This window comes from Thalassophryne amazonica, chromosome 6 (genome assembly GCF_902500255.1).
Source record: "Thalassophryne amazonica chromosome 6, fThaAma1.1, whole genome shotgun sequence".
NCBI classification, from domain to species: domain Eukaryota; kingdom Metazoa; phylum Chordata; class Actinopteri; order Batrachoidiformes; family Batrachoididae; genus Thalassophryne; species Thalassophryne amazonica.
This window is the reverse complement of record NC_047108.1, coordinates 90,723,996-90,744,313: the sequence shown is the minus strand read 5'-3', so window position 1 is coordinate 90,744,313 and position 20,318 is coordinate 90,723,996. Positions and strand designations below refer to the sequence as shown.

At 45.8% G+C, this 20,318-nt stretch overlaps 1 long non-coding RNA gene across 1 annotated transcript; it reads right to left on the bottom strand.

Moving 5' to 3' along the window:
- Positions 1–1,151: 1,151 nt before the first annotated feature.
- LOC117512637 lies at positions 1,152–6,770 on the bottom strand. Its single transcript, XR_004561346.1, has 3 exons — positions 6,760–6,770; positions 6,574–6,576; positions 1,152–2,259 (listed from the first exon to the last, which is right to left on the bottom strand). It is a non-coding gene; the product is annotated as an uncharacterized LOC117512637 (long non-coding RNA).
- Between the last annotated feature and the right edge of the window lie 13,548 nt (positions 6,771–20,318).

Sequence of the window (20,318 nt, the reverse complement as noted above, 5' to 3'; positions counted from 1 at the left end):
GATTCTGGCAAACAACCTCCTCCCCTCAGTAAGAGCATTAAAGATGGGTCATGGCTGGGTTTTCCAGCACAATTACCCCACACAGCCAGGGCAACTATCGAATGGCTCCATAAGAAGCATTTCAAGGTCCTGGAGTGGCCTGGCCAGTCTCCAGACCTGAACTCAATAGAAAATCTGTGGAGGGAGCTGAAACTCCAAACCTGAAAGATCTATTGAAGATCTGTATGGAGTAGTGGACCAAAATCCCTGCTGCAGTGTGCAAACTTGGTCAAGAAACATCTGACCTCTGTAACGGCAAACAAAGCTTCCTGTACCAAATATTAAGATCTGTTTTTCCTATTGTGTCAAATACTTATTTCATGCAATAAAATGCAGATTAATTATTTAAGAATCATACAATGTGATTTTCTGATTTTTTTTTTTTTCCGTCTCTCGCAGTTGAAGTTTACCTATGATAAAAATTACACACCTCTCCATTTTTTGTAGGTAGGAAAACTTGCAAAATCGACTGGATCAAATACATATTTGCCTCACTGTATCTAACATTTTGTTTGATTAAGCATCACGCCCCCCCCCACAAATTTATGCAAAAATAAATCAGTCAACCACAGGATTTTAATGCGCACTAAAATGCCAACTGCAGATTTTATGCATCCAAAACCCTGTGCATTGATTTAGTAGATTTGAATACAAAGAAACTTCAAATTATTGCTCTAACTCAAGGCAATACAATTTAACACCCACTACATAAATATATGTTTATGACAACAGTGCATAACATGCAAGAAATCAAAACGGAATTTTTTTTCCCAAAGATAGTCATTTATTTGGATGAGCATAAGTACAAAAGAGTGGTGTTTTCTTCCAGAGTAGTAGAGACAACAGCAGATTAAAAAAAAAAACGCACTGTATTTTGTGAATGACACCTACAGGAGGTCATCTCTGTGCAGAGGTGGGACAAAGTCACCAGCAAGTCACTTTCAAGTCATGAATCTGCAAGTCTCAAGTCATAATGACCACCAATTGTTTGCAAGATGACTTGAGACTTGACAACTGATGACTTGAGAATGACTTGACACTGACTTTGTCCCAACTCTGTCTCTGTATACTGTCAAGATACAGGTAGTCTCTATATAGTAATTATATTATTATTATTTTAAAGGTATTACAACTCAAACATATTACTGGGAGAAAACTCTACTTGTGTCAAACAAGCAATTCTGCTCAAAATCCCTAAAATCCACTGTGGCACACACATAAACTCTTTATAAACCGTTAGCATTATGTCTTTCTGATAGCGCACCGAGAAAGACTGTCGTGTCCCTGCACTAACTATTCATATGTCAAATGTGAAAATCAGATTAAGGATAAACTGCAAGGTAAAATAATACATCCACACTACATACAAGTAGACTGCTTTCCAAAACCTTTATGATCATTCCGCACGGCGCAATGACAGTCTTATTAGTAACATACTATATAAAGATAGGAGAGAATGTAAAACTAATTTAACACGTAGAACATTAGAAATAGCATTTTCACAGATCATTAACTGACTTATTTAAAAAAAAAACACCATGTTATCAGTGTTAACACAAAGTCATGCTTTCGCAAGTCTACAATTTCACAAAGATGAAAAATTAAATGAAGTCACTTGCTGACATTTTCTCTAGAATACTGAGGATTTCTGCAGTTCACACCATAATATCAAAAAGATTTTTTTTTAAATGCAAAAAAAAATGATTATAATATTGTAACAATTTGCTCAGCGACCATAAGGCAGTCACAATGGAATGTTGATGGCCTATACTATTGGATTACAGAGAACACTGCAGCTGCAGTAAAATCAAAATAAATCAGCTGTTTTCACAACGGTGGAGTGGAGAGAACGCATCACTGCATTTAGCTAAAAGTCAACATGAAAATACTGACATGTTGAGAATAAATAAAGCCACTGCTACACAAGATCAGTCGTGTCTCAAGTTAAAGGCATCCAGCTTCCACAGAGTAAGAAAACCTAACATACTGTCAGCAGACAGCCTTTCCAGAGGCTGTAATTTGTAGCTGGATGCTTGGACATCGACCTAAATACAGTAAAGAATATCAAATACAAAAATATATATAGTGAGTACAACTGTGCCAGCAGTGAGTATTTCTGAAAATTATGGATTTAAAAAAAAAAAAAGAATCTGAGTGAATATAAAGTATACTGCGGACTAACAGTTGTAACAGAAACCAGCCGTTTTCTTAGAAAGGTACCTTCAGTCCTCAAAAATTAAGTCAACTACGCATTAGGCTTCAAAGAAAATGAAAACTACAATTTTCTCAAAAATGGGCAGCTCAGATTCATCAAAAGGAGACAGACGGTCTTCAAAAAGCAGTGGGGTCCAGAGCCATGATTGCGTTATCACAATTTCATAACATATATTTGTTCATCACACTGGTTCTAAGTGAAACCAGTAAACTGCCACCAACAAAATCAGAAATGCAACAGTGCAAATCAGACCTGGCTGTCCTTTTCAAGTAATATAGAGTTAAAGCACTGTCATTTCAGAATCAAAACACTGACAGCATTAGCAGAGAACAAAGACCTGATCTATGGCGTGGACACTGACAGAAATATGACAATTCTTTGGTTATCAAGGTGAAAGGCAGCTACCAAAGGACGTCAGCTCTTCACCACATTGTGAAGCTTCTATGGATGTGCATTAAAAATTATTTGACCAAAATATAGTGTTTCTTCTTTTTTATGGAAAGACTTTGGATATGTTTTATAGCTCAAATGTTGAACTCCGGGTGCACATGTGAACAGTCCATGTGAGCACCATGTGTCATACATTGTTCTTAAGAAGTTGATGCTTGTAAGACCAAACAGGCGAACTCCACTCGTATTCAAACGCGACAGAAGTGATTGTAATGTTTACACTCCTCTGCTTAACTGATCTGCCTCTGTGGTTGGAGGACCTCCACCTTTGGCTTTGATTTGAAGCCAGGCGTCTCCCAGCGCCTTCGCAAAGTGGTCATCCACTGAGCCGGTAATGGAAACCAAGTTGGAGACCGGCTCTGACTCTTTGTAGTTTTCGCCGAGGCTGCGACGGAAATGTTCCTCAATCACAGGATCACATACCATGTTAGCTGAAACAGCATTACGCATGCGGAAAGAAAGCCAAAGAAGCGCCAAATGTAATTTCAAAGCTTAATGAACAAAGACAATCATGTCAAGAGATTGGGCATTTGAAAATGGGTTAATTATTACATACTGTGATGATTTTTAGGCGGAAAATTTAATGAGCAAGATATGAACAGTCTCACCCAATACAGAAATACAACACATTTAGCATATTTTAACACTCAAATGGATACAAAGAACAGTTGTCAAATGAGCAAAAACAAAGGTTTTTTTTTCATTAGTCATTATTTTGTGCCATTTTGAAAACTATGCTCTAATTTGAAGGTGCACCTGTACTAGTGATGGGATGAACAACACTGGTGCGTCAACACTGTGCCGAGCACACAAGAGTGAAACCCCGTATCGGTGTGCGTATCGCTTTAAGAAAAAAATCACATGACCGATACAGGAACTGTGTCGTTCGGCTGCGCCATGCCAAATTGTGTTTATAAGGAAACAAACTGTATCGACATGTTGCGGATTTGTTGGATGGAGTTTTGCTGGTGGATTTTTGCTTGCCCTCACCTTGCTCCACTGACTTCATGGCACGTTCAAAGACGTTTCCCCAGTCTGGAATAATTTTGATCTTTTGACGCCAAATAAGATAAATCTTTTTCTCCTTTCAGCATTGTTTACTGTTATTTTTCCAATTAGATATGTTTGTACTCCTTTACAATACTGGAATAACCAGAAAACATATACACACCTTTATCAACCCGCACTGAAATGTTTATGCTCACCATCTTCATCTGTACCCTGTGAAAGAGTTTTCTAAGGCAGGGGAACTGGTGTGTAAGAGGAGAAATCGCCTTGGAGCAAAGACACTTCAGAAACCTTTGTTCTTCAATAAAAATGCATAAATGAATCTATTTTCAGTCTTTTATTTCGTATGCTTTAACACTTAAGTTAACAAATTTCCATACACAAGTTACAAATTTTAACTCTGAATTTTATTAGACAAATTTGCTATATTTTACAAACCAACTCAGTTTAGCATTTACACAAACAAGGTTTTAAGCAAATTTGAAACTCTTCTCATGAACAGCTTAACTCGACACACACAAGCAATGAATTATGCAATGATGAGATCATATTTTAAATAGAGGACTGGCGATTAACTATTTCACAGGCTGATGTTGCGTTTGCAGCACGGTAACTTTTCCATCTTATTTACCTGCAATGATTTTATAACTACTGCAGGGGTCACTATTGAGCGACCAACACAGTGTCAACACAGTGCCGACACAGTTTGTGTGGTGTGTCAATACACTCCTTGAGGTATCATCATCCCATCACTACACTGTACACTCTTTGTGAGATGTTTTAAAGGCTTACCGTTGGCCTTCGTCTGATCAGCTGGTGTGCCAGGAGAGCAGCCATTCATGTGGCAGTGCAAGAGGTTACAATTGCGGTTGTTTGCAGGGGCACAGGTGATAACTGATGGCCGATTCTAACGGAGGAGAGATAAACAGTGTCAATGAAAACAAAGTACCATGTAGGCCAATGGTCGCCAACCCTATAGACATACATGGAATAAAGGACTGAGATGATGTAAATATGTACATCGGTTGCACATGATCAGAATGTGTCCAAATAAGATCATTAATTTATTATCTCAATTAGAAACATAAAATTATGTTATTTTGAAATCATGTAAATCCAACAAACTTTTGGTAATCAGTGACCGAAGGCAATAACTGTCTTTGGTATAAGGTCTCTTTGGAGGATCTTTGGGTACATCTGGAATTATTTTGTGTAAAACTCAGATTAGGAGCGTCACTTGGATTGTGAGGGAATATCACAACATTCTGGCTACATAACACATTCTCTGCAGCAGTGTTGAGGACCCCAATGATTGGTGAAGGCCAAGGGGACACCCATTTTTCACCTGGCTGCAGCAGATAGATGGTTACTTTTGAGAGGTAGGGATGGAGCAGTTGTCTGTCTGTGTGGTGGCCATCCACGGCCCAAGGTGGATCCGTGGTGTGGTGGATGCAGTGACACGTGCATGCTCCCAGACCCAATCTGACCTGTTGGGGTGGCTATAGCCCCATCATGGCGAGCCTCCAATGAATGTTGACAATACTGTGTCTTGACGTCTTTGACCTGCTTTGCATGTCACATTTTTGCCAGCAGACAGAAATTCTTGGCTTAATTTTTATAATAGTATTATTATTGAGTGCTTTATCAATGATTGATTTTGAGGACCATCTGCGATATAGCAGCATGAGTGTGTTCTTCCTTTAAGGTAATGAATTGCTTCCAGTTATGGCATAAAAATGGCGACACAACCTCAGTTTCTCTTCTTATAATATCAGGACACCGTATAATTATTCAAGATTAGACGGCAGGGTTTTTTGGGCACTGAACAGCAGATAAATGTTGAACCATCACTAAGAGGTGCTCTCATGTCTCATTATGAGCCTTGCTAGGGCCCACATTACAGCTGCTCCACTGAGCACCCTTAATAAGGAAAGTGACCCAACACCAATATGAGCAGCAATGCCTTTGCGCTCATGTCCATGCACCGTCTTCCAAGACCCACTCTCCTCTCATCTGTCACCCCTTCCTACACACACACACTTTGCTTGCCCCTCTGTGTGTGTTTGGCAGTCACACAGTCAGCCATGTGTGTGCTGGAGACGTTACATAATGTCCTCCTTTCGCTGCACTCCAGATCAAAGAGAACAATCCAGCACAGAAAAATTGCTCCTTTGCTGATTTTTTCTTTTCCACAATCACACTGTTTTATCAGGCTTTGGTACCCAGAGACTGTGCAGTACACTGCAATATTATCTGCGTCAGCATTGTCCGTTCGTGTTGGAATCCAAACAAAGCACAACGGGGCACCATCAGCCATTTATTCCAAAAAATAAATAAATAATATGGTCAGCCTGATGAGACCAAGAAATGACAAAGAAACTTCTGATGCAGAGAGGTCTACCCCACTGTACATGTGCACAAGCTGAAATTTTAAAACTCATAATATAAATGACGACCTCAAAGTATTATACAGGAGTGAGGTCTGGAGCAGCCATTCCTAAAATTAAGATCACCTGGGCCAACTTCGAAAACTTCAGATGACACCCAAAACAATTTTGATCGAGTGTGTGTGTGTGTGTGTATATATATATATATATATATATATATATATATATTATATATATATATATATATATATAAACTAGGTAGGTCAGATAAATGAAGAACAATGTATAATTAAAATCCCATGGATTAGTTTTATTACTTCTGATTACATTTTAACAATAATCAGATACATTTTAGGTATTTTAAATTTTATTACAAAATTGATTAAAAAAAACAACCTTTATATTATTATTATTTGTTTTTAATAACCTGTCATGGCCCACCTGCAGTACCTTCACTGCCCACCAAGTGGCCACAGTCTGCTCACATCTCAGGATTCCATAGTAAGGAATGAAGTACCTCAAGGATCCTATGTGCATATGACAATAAACTTCTTTTGAATCCTTGAATCCTTGAAGGATCTGTTCTAGGACCACTGTTTTCTCTTTTCACGAAGCACCTTTAGGAATCTCTAGATCTTACCTACCACCATGAACAAGCACAGTGTTAAAAAAAAAAAAACTACCCACTTCCTCCAACTAAGGGTCACAGGGGGGCCGGATCCTATCCCAGCAGTCATAGGGCCCACGTACAGTACCTTCACTGCCTGCCAGGTGGCCACACTCTGCTCACATCTCAGGATTCCATAGAAAAGAATGAAGCACCTCAAGGTTCAGTTCTAGGACCACTGTTATTTTCTTTTCATGAAGCACCCTTGTGAATTTCTAGACTTTACCCCCCCCATGAACAAGCATATGAAAAAACTAATCCCACCTCCACCTTGAATGCATCTGTCATTCCTAAATCAAATCAAATCAATTTTATTTATATAGCGCCAAATCACAACAAACAGTTGCCCCAAGGCGCTTTATATTGTAAGGCAAAGCCATACAATAATTACGGAAAAACCCCAACGGTCAAAACGACCCCCTGTGAGCAAGCACTTGGCGACAGTGGGAAGGAAAAACTCACTTTTAACAGGAAGAAACCTCCAGCAGAACCAGGCTCAGGGAGGGGCAGTCTTCTGCCCTTCCCTGAAACTTTCCTTTTTGCTAAAGCTTATAGTTAGGGCTGGATCAGGTGACCCTGGACCATCCCTTGGTTATGCTGCTTTAGACGTAGACTGTGGGGGGGTTCCCATGATGCACTGTTTCTTTCTCTTTTTGCTCCGTATGCATCACTCTGCATTTAATCATTAGTGATCGATCTCTGCCCCCCCCACAGCATGTCTTTTTCCTGGTTCTTTCCCTCAGCCCCAACCAGTCTCAGCAGAAGACTGCCCCTCCCTGAGCCTGGTTCTGCTGGAGGTTTCTTCCTGTTAAAAGGGAGTTTTTCCTTCCCACTGTAGCCAAGTGCTTGCTCATAGGGGGTCGTTTTGACCGTTGGGGTTTTTCATAATTATTGTATGGCCTTGCCTTACAATATAGAGCGCCTTGGGGCAACTGTTTGTTGTGATTTGGCGCTATATAAAAAAAAAAGTTGAGTTGAGTTGAGTTGAGTTGATTAAATGCAGAGTGGTGCATACAGAGCAAAAAGAGAAAGAAACACTCAGTGCATCATGGGAACCCCCCAGCAGTCTAAGTCTATAGCAGCATAACTAAGGGATGGTTCAGGATCACCTGATCCAGCCCTAACTATAAGCTTTGGCAAAAAGGAAAGTTTTAAGCCTAATCTTAAAAGTAGAGAGGGTGTCTGTCTCCCTGATCCGAATTGGGAGCTGGTTCTAGAGGAGAGGAGCCTGAAAGCTGAAGGCTCTGCCTCCCATTCTACTCTTACAAACCCTAGGAACTACAAGTAAGCCTGCAGTCTGAGAGCGAAGCGCTCTATTGGGGTGATATGGTACTATGAGGTCCCTAAGATAAGATGGGACCTGATTATTCAAAACCTTATAAGTAAGAAGAAGAATTTTAAATTCTATTCTAGAATTAACAGGAAGCCAATGAAGAGGCCAATATGGGTGAGATATGCTCTCTCCTTCTAGTCCCTGTCAGTACTCTAGCTGCAGCATTTTGAATTAACTGAAGGCTTTTCAGGGAACTTTTAGGACAACCTGATAATAATGAATTACAAAAAAGAGTTTCCCCAGCCTAGTAGGAAATAAATGCATTAATTAAGTTCCTACGGTGCATCTCACGGCTGTCACACTGTCCTTGAACATATTCTGTACCACCCTCACAGATTTCCCTGCCACTCCAAAACCACCCTCATACAATAGCACAACTCTTCTCTTGACACCCTGTCATAAACTCGCTAAATCCGCAACACACAGTGTATCTCCTTTTGGCGTTCTCTATATTTCTCCATCAGCACTCCCAGCAAACATTGCATCTGTAGTGCTTTTTCCTGCCATGAAACCATCTTAATGCTCACAGATCTTCACCTCATTCCTAAACCTAGCTTCATCATGCTTTCCCATAGCTTCATGCTGTGGCTGATCAGTGTTATACCTTTGTAGTTACTGCGGCCTTGCACATCACCATAATTCTTAAAAATCAGAACCAGTACACTTCTCCACTCCTCATGCATCTTTCTCAAACAGTCTGGTGAAAAATTCCACTGCCATCTCTCCACAAATCATTTCCATGCCTCATTGATATGTCAGCTGGACCAATTGCCTTTCCTCTCTCCACATTGTCACGTGCCCGTGGCTCAGAGGACAGTGACAAGGAGAAGACACGAACGAGAGGATTAGAAAAATATAAATATTTATTTACAATAGTTTAAGTCAATAAGTTAAAAGGTGCAAAAAATGTGCAGCTGTGCCAAAAGGCGCTCTGTTACCGGTCGGCGCAGCGAGACGTCCTAGAGAGAGAGAGGGAGAGAACAAAATGAATTAGTTGGGCCCACTTAAATAAGAGACAGGGACACAGGACCCAGGTGCCCCTGATTATGGGGCCCGCCCCGCTACAGACGGCGGGACCGTCACAACATCATCCATACTTCTCTAATTTCTTCATTCATCAGCTCCTCAAAAATATTCCCTCCACCTTCTCACACACTCTCCTCACTTGTTACCACATTTCCATCGGCATCCTTTATCACCCTAACCTTATGCACATCTGTTCCACCTATCTACCATTACTTAATCATCACCTCTGTTCACTTCACCAATATGCCTCTTGAAATGTGCTCCAATCACCACACTTTCTTTCTTGGGAATATTCTCTACAATCTCATCTAACTCCAGAAATCTTTGTTCTCCTTTGTCTTACAACCTACCTGTGGTGCATGTGCATTTCCCTTCTACTTGTTCTCTTCTACACACGGTATGTCTACCTTTCTCCTCTCCATCATGTCAGCCAATACTTTCCTTTTACCAGTCATGCTGTCAACATTCAAAGTCCCAACTCTCACTTCCACAGTTCTAACTTCAATCATTTCCTACTGTCTCCAGACATGTTCTCTGTCTCTTTTAGTTCTTCACCCAGCAATAGCCCAGTTTCCACCAACAGCACCGGTGGAGGTTATTTTAACCAGGCCTCTGCTGATCCAGTGTGAAAATTTTATTTGTGATCTGCATGGTTGGTGTGGCAGAAATTATGGCAGAGGCCTCTTCCTGATGCAACCCTACTCATTTATCTGGGGTTGGGACCAGCACTCAGAATGCACTGACCATACATCTAAACAACCATGCAACTAAACACCATGTATGAGTGATGTACAGATCAGAAACCCTGAGAAACAGGCTGCATTTGTAAGTAAGTGAGTCGGTGTTCACTAAGATATGTAGGAGCTCACCTCACACCTGCTGGAAATACTATTATTTTCTTGGAGATTACGCCACTCATTAAAGTGACAACTGCTGTCTGAAAAGTTCAGCAAAGTGGTTTGTTGAGTACGTACTGCGATAGAATATATAAGTTTATACTTCCACCTACTCCAGGTTGAATATGTCAGAAGAAGAAAATGTAAAATCTGTAAATGGTAGAAATAAATACAAATTAAAAGATGTTTTCTCCTTAATCTACATTACTGGAAGACGCGTGACTTTTTAAGGAAAAAATTTAAATAATACACTGATATAGTTCATTACGATGTTGTGATTTAGGGTCAGAAAGTAGAGCTCATATATAAACTCCTAAAGACTGAGCTACCATACAAAGCCATAAAATACCATACACTGAAAAAAATGCTACTTTGGATCAACTTTAAAAAAAATTGAAGTAATTTGTTACAGCTAATTTTTTTAGTTTCTCACAATGTACGAGGTCTATTAGATAAGAAACCGACACTTTTATTTTTTTTTAACTATATGGATTTGAATGACGTGCGATTACACCAATCATGCTTGAACCCTTGTGCGCATGCGTGAGTTTTTTCACGCGTGTCGGTGATGTAATTTCCCTGTGGGCAGGCCTTGAGTGAGATGTGGTCCCGCCCTCTCGGCTGAATTCCTTTGTTTCACACATTGCTCGAGACGGCGCGCGTTGCTTTATCAAAAATTTTTCTGGACCTGTGAGGAATATCCGAGTGGACACTATTCGAGAAATTAAGTTGGTTTTTGGTGAAAAGTTTAACGGCTGATGAGAGATTATGGGGTGTTTCTGTCGGTGTAAGGACTTCCCACGGAGCGGGACATCGCGCAGCGCTTCCAGGCGCCATCGTCGGCCTGTTTCGACCTGAAAACATCCTAATTTAAGGCTTAATTCACCCAGGACGTCGTGAGAGAACAGAGAAGATTCAGAAGAGGCCGGCATGAGGACTTTCCACTGTTTAAGGACTTTTTTTAATGAAAGACGTGCGCGCAAATTCGCCGAGTCGTTTCCGTGACGACTCGCCGAATCTGTGTGCGCCGCGACAGGAAAAACACCTCCGTGTTGAAAACCATTTGTAAAATTCAGGCGGCTTTTGATGGCTTTCAACAAGTAACTGAGAAATTGTTTAACAGCTTTGGCATGTTCCAACTTGCCCGTTAAGGTTTCCAATGGAGGTGTTTTTCCTGTCGCGACCCCCCGCGGTCGGGTCCGGCCCGACATGCGACTCTGCCCGCACGTTCTTTCATTACAAAATGTCCGTTATCAATGGAATGTCCGAATAAACTCCTCATGCCGACTTCTTCTGAAAGTTCTCTGTTCTCTGACGACTTCCTGAGTCAACAGAGCCTGAAATGTTTTCAACTTGAAACGGTGAGACGCTGCCGCCTCGAAGCGCAGATCGCCGTCAGGCACCGTGGGCCGTCCTTAAAACGACACTACCAGACCAAAATCTCTCATCAGCTGTTAAAATTTTTACCGAAAACCAGCTGAATTTATCGAATGGTGTCCACTCAGTTGTGCCTTACAGTTTTGAAAAAAATTTTGATCAAACAAAGCAGCAGTCTCTGAGCCATTCCTAAACAATGAAAAAATCGACGAGAGGGTGGGCGACTCCTCACTCAAAGACTGCCCACAGGCGAATGACGTAACAGACAGGCATGAAAAAACTCTCGCATGCCCACGAGGGTTCAAGCATGTCTGATGTAATCACACGTGATTCAAATCCATATGGTTTTTGAAAAAAATAATAAGGTCGGATACTTTTCTAATAGACCTTGTATATTTATAATTTTGTAAAGTGATTCCAGCAGATTTAAACTGGAAACCACAATTTTCCATTAGACCAATGTAAATAAGTACTTTGAATGAAGTGCACTGTGTTTCACTTTTTTCAGTGTACCATACTATACCATACCAAGCCATAAAATACCATACCATACCAAGCCATAAAATACCATACAAAGCTATAAAATACCATACCAAGCCATAAAATACCATAGCAAGCCATAAAATACCATACAAAGCCATAAAATACCATACCAAGCCATAAAATACTATACCATACCAAACCATAAAATACCATACCATATACCATACTACACTATACCAAACCATAGCAGGTACGTATAGCTTATTAATGTCCAAAAAAGACCTACAAACTTTAAGTTCTTAGATTTTAGTGTTTAGAATTTTGTACCCTGTGTTGGTGTGGGGCCGCCAGAAGAGGAGGTACTGCTGGCCCACCACCACCAGAGGGCACCCTGCCTGGAGTGCGGGCTCCAGGCACCAGAGGGCGCTGCCGCCTAACAGGAGTAGCCGGGGTGACAGCTGACGCTCATCACCTATGACAGCTGTCACCACTCATCTGATCAGCCTCAGTATATCAGCAAGACGTCATCTCCACCTCTTTGCCGAGATATCGCTCTACCAAGGAGGTAACGTACTCAGCCAATTGTGTTATCGTCTGACAATAATACTTTGTTGCTTGTGTGTAGGACAGCTGGAGACTGTATTGGACTTTATTGGATAAGTACTCACATTCCTACACTACAGTATTTTCTGACGAGAGGTGGAGGTGGTGTTTCCACCCTACGTGCTGCTGGGTGCAGACGCACCCACATCTGACTGTTTCTGTTCCTCGCCAGCAGTACCGGATCCGACGAGCGGAGGCAGTGGCCACCTGGGAGTTCGGGACTTGGCGGCTCCAGTATTCCCGGGGTTCGGTGGCGGAGGAAATCGGGTGGTTCCGGTTCGACTTGGACAGACGTCTCCTATCTTCGAGCCTGCCCACACGACACCGTTGGAATTCGGCTTATACTTGGACATTGTAATCAGTGTGTTTGTTGTGCGTGTTTCACAACAGTAAAGCATTGTTATTTGACTTCCTCCATTGTCCGTTCATTTGCGCCCCCTGTTGTGGGTCCGTGTTCCTACACTTTCCCAACAGGATATCTCGGCCAACGTCATGGATCCCGAGGGGCGTCAACCGGCTGTTGAACGGCCAATGGAAGAACAGGGCGCACAGGCGTCCGCAGGAGGAATGATCGGTGAGTTGCAGCGGATCCTCACCGCTTTCACGGCTCGGTTGGATTTACTACCGAGCAGAACGTCCTCCTTAACCGCAGGGTGGAGGCTCTCGCCGCGCAGGTGGAGGCGCGCCCCTCAGGGCGCTGCTGCGGCTCTCCCTCCTGTCGACCCTGTGCGTAACAGTGACGTTCCACAGGTCGTTCAACGACCCCTCCCACCTTCCCCGGAAGCATACATAAGCCCTCCAGAGCCATACGGAGGTTGTGTGGAAACGTGCGCGGACTTCCTTATGCAGTGTTCGCTCGTCTTCGCACAACATCCTGTCATGTACGCGACTGAGGCTAGCAAGATAGCTTATGTAATAAACCTGCTTCGCGGTGAGGCACGCGCTTGGGCTACAGTGCTCTGGGAGCAGAATTCACGGCTCCTTCAGACATATGATGGGTTTGTGAGGGAGTTCAGAACAGTGTTCGATCACCCAATAGAGGAGAGACCGCTTCAGCCGTGCTGCTGTCAATGAGACAGGGGCGCCGGAGCACAGCTGCCTATGCAGTCGACTTCCGCATCGCGGCTGCGAGGTCCGCTGGAATAGCACTGCCCTCCGCGCCGCCTTTGTAAACGGACTGTCATTGGTTCTAAAGGAGCACCTGGTGCTAAGGACGAACCGCGGGATTTAGATGGGCTTATTGATCTCGTCATACGATTAGACAATCGTTAGAAGAACGCCGTCGGGAACGAGACGAAGGGCGTGGCCGGGCACGCGCCGTCCCTCTCCCTTCCGGTTCCGACCGCGTTCCGCCCTCCCCACGCTCCACGGCCCCTGCGCATCCGTGTGGTCACAGCTCCCCCTGTTGACGAAGCTATGGACACGAGCAGGGCCACTTTTAGGGCACCAGATACACAGAGGAGGCTGGCCCGTGGAGCGTGTTTTGTTTGGTGGCTCGATGGAGCATCAGGTAGAGACTGCCCCGAGCGGTTAAACACCAACGCCCGCCCCTAGAAACTGGGCTAGGGGGTGGCCGAGACATTCACTGTGGTACACACCCACATTGCCACAACGACTCCAGTTACGATCCTTTATGAGGATTCAACCCTGAAGGCCCCAGCACTGGTGGACACCGCTCTGAAGGGAATCTGTTAGACAGCAGATGGGCCAGGAGATAGGGCTAGCACTAGATGGCTCCCTACTCCCTCCAATCATGCATAAGACACCACCTGTAACTCTGGTGGTGTCAGGAAATCACCGGGAGGAGATCGAGGTTTTTTTGTGACTCCCTGCTACCTCCCGTGTGATTTTAGGGTTCCCCTGGATGTTAAAACACAATCCCTGGATCGATTGGCGTCCGGGTAGTGGTTCAGTGGAGCGAGACCTGCCATCGGGTATGTTTAGGTTCCTCGGTTCCTCCCGGTTCCCCAGGCTAAGGAGGAGGTCAGAGTCCACCCAATCTAGGGACGGTGCCGGGTGGAGTACCACGACCTTGCAGATGTGTTCAGTAAGGATCTGGCGCTCACCCTTCCCCCCCACCGTCCATACGATTGTGCCATTGATTTGGTTCCAGGCGTTGAGTTCCCGTCCAGCAGGCTGTACAACCTCTCACGACCTGAGCGCGAATCAATGGAGACCTACATCCGGGACTCTTTAGCCGCCGGGTTGATCCGGAATTCCACCTCCCCGATGGGTGCAGGTTTCTTTTTTGTGGGTAAAAAAGACGGCGGACTTCGTCCATGCATTGATTATAGGGGACTGAACGAAATCACGGTTCGTAATCGATACCCGTTGCCCCTATTGGATTCAGTGTTCACGCCCCTGCATGGAGCCCGAATATTCACTAAGCTAGATCTTAGGAATGCGTATCACCTGGTTCGGATCCGGAAGGGAGACGAGTGGAAGACGGCAATTAACACCCCCTTAGGTCACTTTGAGTACCTGGTCATGCCGTTCGGCCTCACAAACGCCCCCGCGACATTCCAAGCTTTGGTTAATGATGTCTTGCGGGATTTCCTGCACCGATTCGTCTTCGTATATCTAGACGATATACTCATCTTTTCTCCGGATCCTGAGACCCATGTCCGGCATGTACGTCAGGTCCTGCAGCGGTTGTTGGAGAACCGGCTGGTTTGTGAAGGGCGAGAAGTGTGAGTTTCCACCGCACTTCTTTGTCCTTCCTGGGGTTTATCATCTCCCCCAACTCCGTCGCTCCTGATCCGGCCAAGGTTGCGGCGGTGAGAGACTGGCCCCAACCCACTAGCCGTAGGAAGCTGCAACAGGTCCTCGGCTTTGCTAATTTCTACAGGAGGTTTATTAAGGGCTACAGTCAGGTAGTTAGCCCCCTGACAGCCCTGACCTCACCAAAAGTCCCCTTCACCTGGTCGGATCGTTGCGACGCCGCGTTCAAGGAGTTGAAACGGCGCTTCTCGTCTGCACCCGTTCTGGTGCAGCCCGATCCTAGTCGCCAGTTAGTGGTTGAAGTGGACGCCTCGGACTCAGGGATAGGAGCTGTGCTTTCCCAGAGCGGGAAGACCGATAAGGTCCTTCACCCGTGTGCCTATTTTTCCCACAGGTTGACCCCGGCCGAACGGAATTATGACGTCGGCAATCGAGAACTCCTTGCGGTGAAAGAGGCTCTTGAAGAGTGGAGACATCTGTTGGAGGGAACGTCCCGTGCCATTCACGGTTTTCACTGACCACCGGAACCTGGAGTATATCAGACCGCCAAGCGGGCTGAACCCCAGGCAAAGCCCGCTGGTCACTGTGTCTTCGGGCCGTTTGACTTCCGGATCACCTACCGTCCCGGACCAAAAACCAGAGATCGTATGCCTTGTCCCGGGTACATGAAGATAAAGTCAAAACGGAGTTGTCGGATCCACCGGAACCCATCATCCCGGAGTCCACTATCGTGGCCACCCTCACCTGGGACGTAGAGAGAACCGTCCGGGAGGCCCTGGCATGAAGCCCGACCCCGGAACTGGGCCGAAGAACAACTCTACGTCCCACCAGAAGCTAGGGCTGCAGTCCTGGACTTCTGTCACGGCTCTAAGCTCTCCTGTCATCCAGGGGTGCGAAGAACCGTGGCAGTTGTCCGGCAGCGCTTCTGGGGGGCGTCCCTAGAGGCCGACGTCCGGATTATATCTATGCCTGCACCACCTGCGCCAGGGGCAAGGCTGACCATCGCAGGGCTTCGGGACTGCTCCAGCCGCTGCCCGTGCCCCATCGCCCCTGGTCCCACATCGGCCTGGATTTTGTCACGGGCCTCCCGCCGTCCCAGGGCAACACCACCATTCTCACGATAGTGGACCGGTTCTCCAAGGCGGCCCACTTCGTGGCCCTCCCGAAGCTCCCGACGGCCCAGGAGACAGCGGACCTCCTGGTTCACCACGTCGTCCGGCTGCCATGGGGATCCCAACAGACATCGTCTCCGATCGTGGTCCCCAGTTCTCCTCGCACGTCTGGAGGAGCTTCTGCCGGGAACTGGGGGCCACGGTGAGTCTCTCATCGGGTATCATCCCAGACCAACGGGCAAGCAGAACGGGCCAATCAGGAGATGGAGCAGGCCCTGCGTTGCATGACAGCCGCGCACCCGGCGGCCTGGAGCACCCATCTGGCCTGGATCGAGTATGCCCATAACAGCCAAGTGTCGTCAGCCACCGGCCTCTCCCCTTTCGAGGTATGTCTGGGGTACCAACCTCCTTTGTTTCCGGTGGTTGAGGGAGAGGTCGGTGTGCCCTCGGTCCAGGCCCACCTACGGAAGTGCCGTCGGGTGTGGCGTGCCGCCCGTTCTGCCTTGCTGAGGGCCCGGATGAGGACGAAGGCCCATGCAGACCGTCGGCGGACCCCAGCCCCTACGTACCGGCCAGGGCAGGCAGTGTGGTTGTCTACCAAGGACATACCCCTTCAAGTGGACTCCCCTAAACTGCAGGACCGGTATATCGGTCCATTCAAAATCGTCAAGGTCATCAGTCCAGCTGCAGTGAGGCTTCAGCTTCCGGCCTCACTGCGGATCCATCCCGTTTTTCACGTGTCCCGGATCAAGCCTCACACCTCACCCCTCTGTACTCCCGGTCCGGCACCACCTCCTGCCCGGATCATCGATGGCGAGCCGGCTTGGACTGTGCGCCGGCTCTTGGACGTCCGTAGGATGGGCCGGGGCTTCCAGTATTTGGTGGGACTGGGAGGGGTACGGACCTGAGAACGCTCCTGGGTGAAGAGGAGCTTCATCCTGGACCCGGCCCTCCTGGCCGATTTCTACCGCCGCCACTTGGACAAGCCTGGTCGGGGCGCCGAGAGCACCCGTTGAGGGGCTGGTCCTGTTGTGTGGGCCGCCAGAAGAGGAGGTACTGCTGGCCCACCACCACCAGAGGGCACCCTGCCTGGAGTGCGGCTCCAAGCACCAGAGGGCGGCTGCCGCCTAACAGGAGTAGCCGGGGTGACAGCTGACGCTCATCACCTATGACAGCTGTCACCACCTCATCTGATCAGCATCAGTATATCAGCAGACGTCATCTCCACCTCTTTGCCGAGATATCGCTCTACCAAGGAGGTAACGTACTCAGCCAATTGTGTTATCGTCTGACAATAATACTTTGTTGCTTGTGTGTAGGACAGCTGGAGACTGTATTGGACTTTATTGGATAAGTACTCACATTCCTACACTACAGTATTTTTCTGACGAGAGGTGGAGGTGGTGTTTCCACCCTACGTGCTGCTGGGTGCAGACGCACCCACATCTGACTGTTTCTGTTCCTCGCCAGCAGTACCGGATCCGACGAGCGGAGGCAGTGGCCACCTGAGAGTTCGGGACTTGGGGCTCCAGTATTCCCGGGGTTCGGTGGCGGAGGAAATCGGGTGGTTCCGGTTCGACTTGGACAGACGTCTCCTATCTTCGAGCCTGCCCACACGACACCGTTGGAATTCGGCTTATACTTGGACATTGTAATCAGTTGTGTTTGTTGTGCGTGTTTCACAACAGTAAAGCATTGTTATTTGACTTCCTCCATTGTCCGTTCATTTGCGCCCCCTGTTGTGGGTCCGTGTTCCTACACTTTCCCAACACCCTGCCTCACACCCTATGACCGCTGTGGTAGGCTCCAGGACCCCCCCCCCCCCCCCCATGACCCTTTTTCTGACTGTCCTCCCTTTTTTGTTCCCAAAAAAAGGGGAGGACAGTCAGATGAACATTTTTATTATGAAAAAAAGGAGAATGATGATGCAACAGAACCACAGTATCCTATAATTGAGCTGAAAAGTAATATACATTGTCTACATGATACACCAGAAAAAAATAATAAGATGCTCTGAGGGACGTGAGCACAGCGACCAACGAGAACAATTCCAGCTTGGTTGGCATCCAGCATTTTTACAATTTTAACACATTTACCATTTTATCAAAAGCTTCATTGCATCAAACATTTCCTGGATATTGTATTGTGAACTGTTTGTAATTTGTGTCTGTAGCATGGCCCAAGCAGAGGGTCACCCCTTTGAGTCTGGTCTGCTTGAGGTTTCTTTCCTCAGAGGGAGTTTTTCCTCACCACTGTCGCCTGTGTGCTTGCTTAGTTGGTAAGGTTAGAACTTACTTGTGTAAAATCCAGTGTGTATATATATATATATATATATATATATATATATATATACACTCAACAAAAATATAAACGCAACACTTTTGGTTTTGCTCCCATTTTGTATGATATGAACTCAAAGATCTAAAACTTTTTCCACATACACAATATCACCATTTCTCTCAAATATTGTTCACAAACCAGTCTAAATCTGTGATAGTGAGCACTTCTCCTTTGCTGAGATAATCCATCCTACCTCACAGGTGTGCCATATCAAGATGCTGATTAGACACCATGATTAGTACACAGGTGTGCCTTAGACTGCCCACAATAAAAGGCCACTCTGAAAGGTGCAGTTTTGTTTTATGGGGGGGGGATAACCAGTCAGTATCTGGTGTGACCACCATTTGCCCTCATGCAGTACAACACATCTCCTTCGCATAGAGTTGATCAGGTTGTCAATTGGTGGCCTGTGGAATGTTGGTCCACTCCTCTTCAATGCTGTGTTGAAGTTGCTGGATATTGGCAGGACTGGTACACGCTGTCGTATACGCCGGTCCAGAGCATCCCAAACATGCTCAATGGGTGAGTATCCGGCCATGCAAGAACTGGGACATTTTCAGCTTCCAAGAATTGTGTACAGATCCTTGCAACATGGGGCCGTGCATTATCCTGCTGCAACATGAGGTGATGTTCTTGGATGTATGGCACAATGGACCTCAGGATCTCGTCACGGTATCTCTGTGCATTCAAAATGCCATCAATAAAATGCACCTGTGTTCTTCATCCATAATAGACGCGGCCCATACCATAACCCCACCGCCACCATGGGCCACTCGATCCCCAACAATGACATCAGAAAACCACTCACCCACACGACGCCACACACGCTGTCTGCCATCTGCCCTGACAGTGTGAACCGGGATTCATCCGTGAAGAGAACACCTCTCCAACGTGCCAAACGCCAGCGAATGTGAGCATTTGCCCACTCAAGTCGGATACGACGACGAACTGGAGTCAGGTCGAGACCCCGATGAGGACGACAAGCATGCAGATGAGTTTCCCTGAGATGGTTTCTGACAGTTTGTGCAGAAATTCCTTTGGTTATGCAAACTGATTGTTTCAGCAGCTGTCCGAGTGGCTGGTCTCAGACGATTTTGGAGGTGAACATGCTGGATGTGGAGGTCCTGGGCTGGTGTGGTTAGACGTGGTCTGCAGTTGTGAGGCTGGTTGGATGTACTGCCAAATTCTCTGAAACGCCTTTGGGGACGGCTTATGGTAGAGAAATGAACATTCAATACCGAGCAACAGCTCTGGTTGACATTCCTGCTGTCAGCATGCCAATTGCACGCTCCCTCAAATCTTGCGACATCTGTGGCATTGTGCTGTGTGATAAAACTGCACCTTTCAGAGTGGCCTTTATTGTGGGCAGTCTAAGGCACACCTGTGCACTAATCATGGTGTCTAATCAGCATCTTGATATGGCACACCTGTGAGGTGGGATGGATTATCTCAGCAAAGGAGAGTGCTCACTATCACAGATTTAGACTGGTTTGTGAACAATATTTGAGGGAAATGGTGATATTGTGTATGTGGAAAAAATTTTAGATCTTTGAGTTCATCTCATACAAAATGGGAGCAAAACCAAAAGTGTGGCGTTTATATTTTTGTTGAGTGTATATATATATGAAAATAAATTAAAGAACAACGAACTGCAGAGAGGA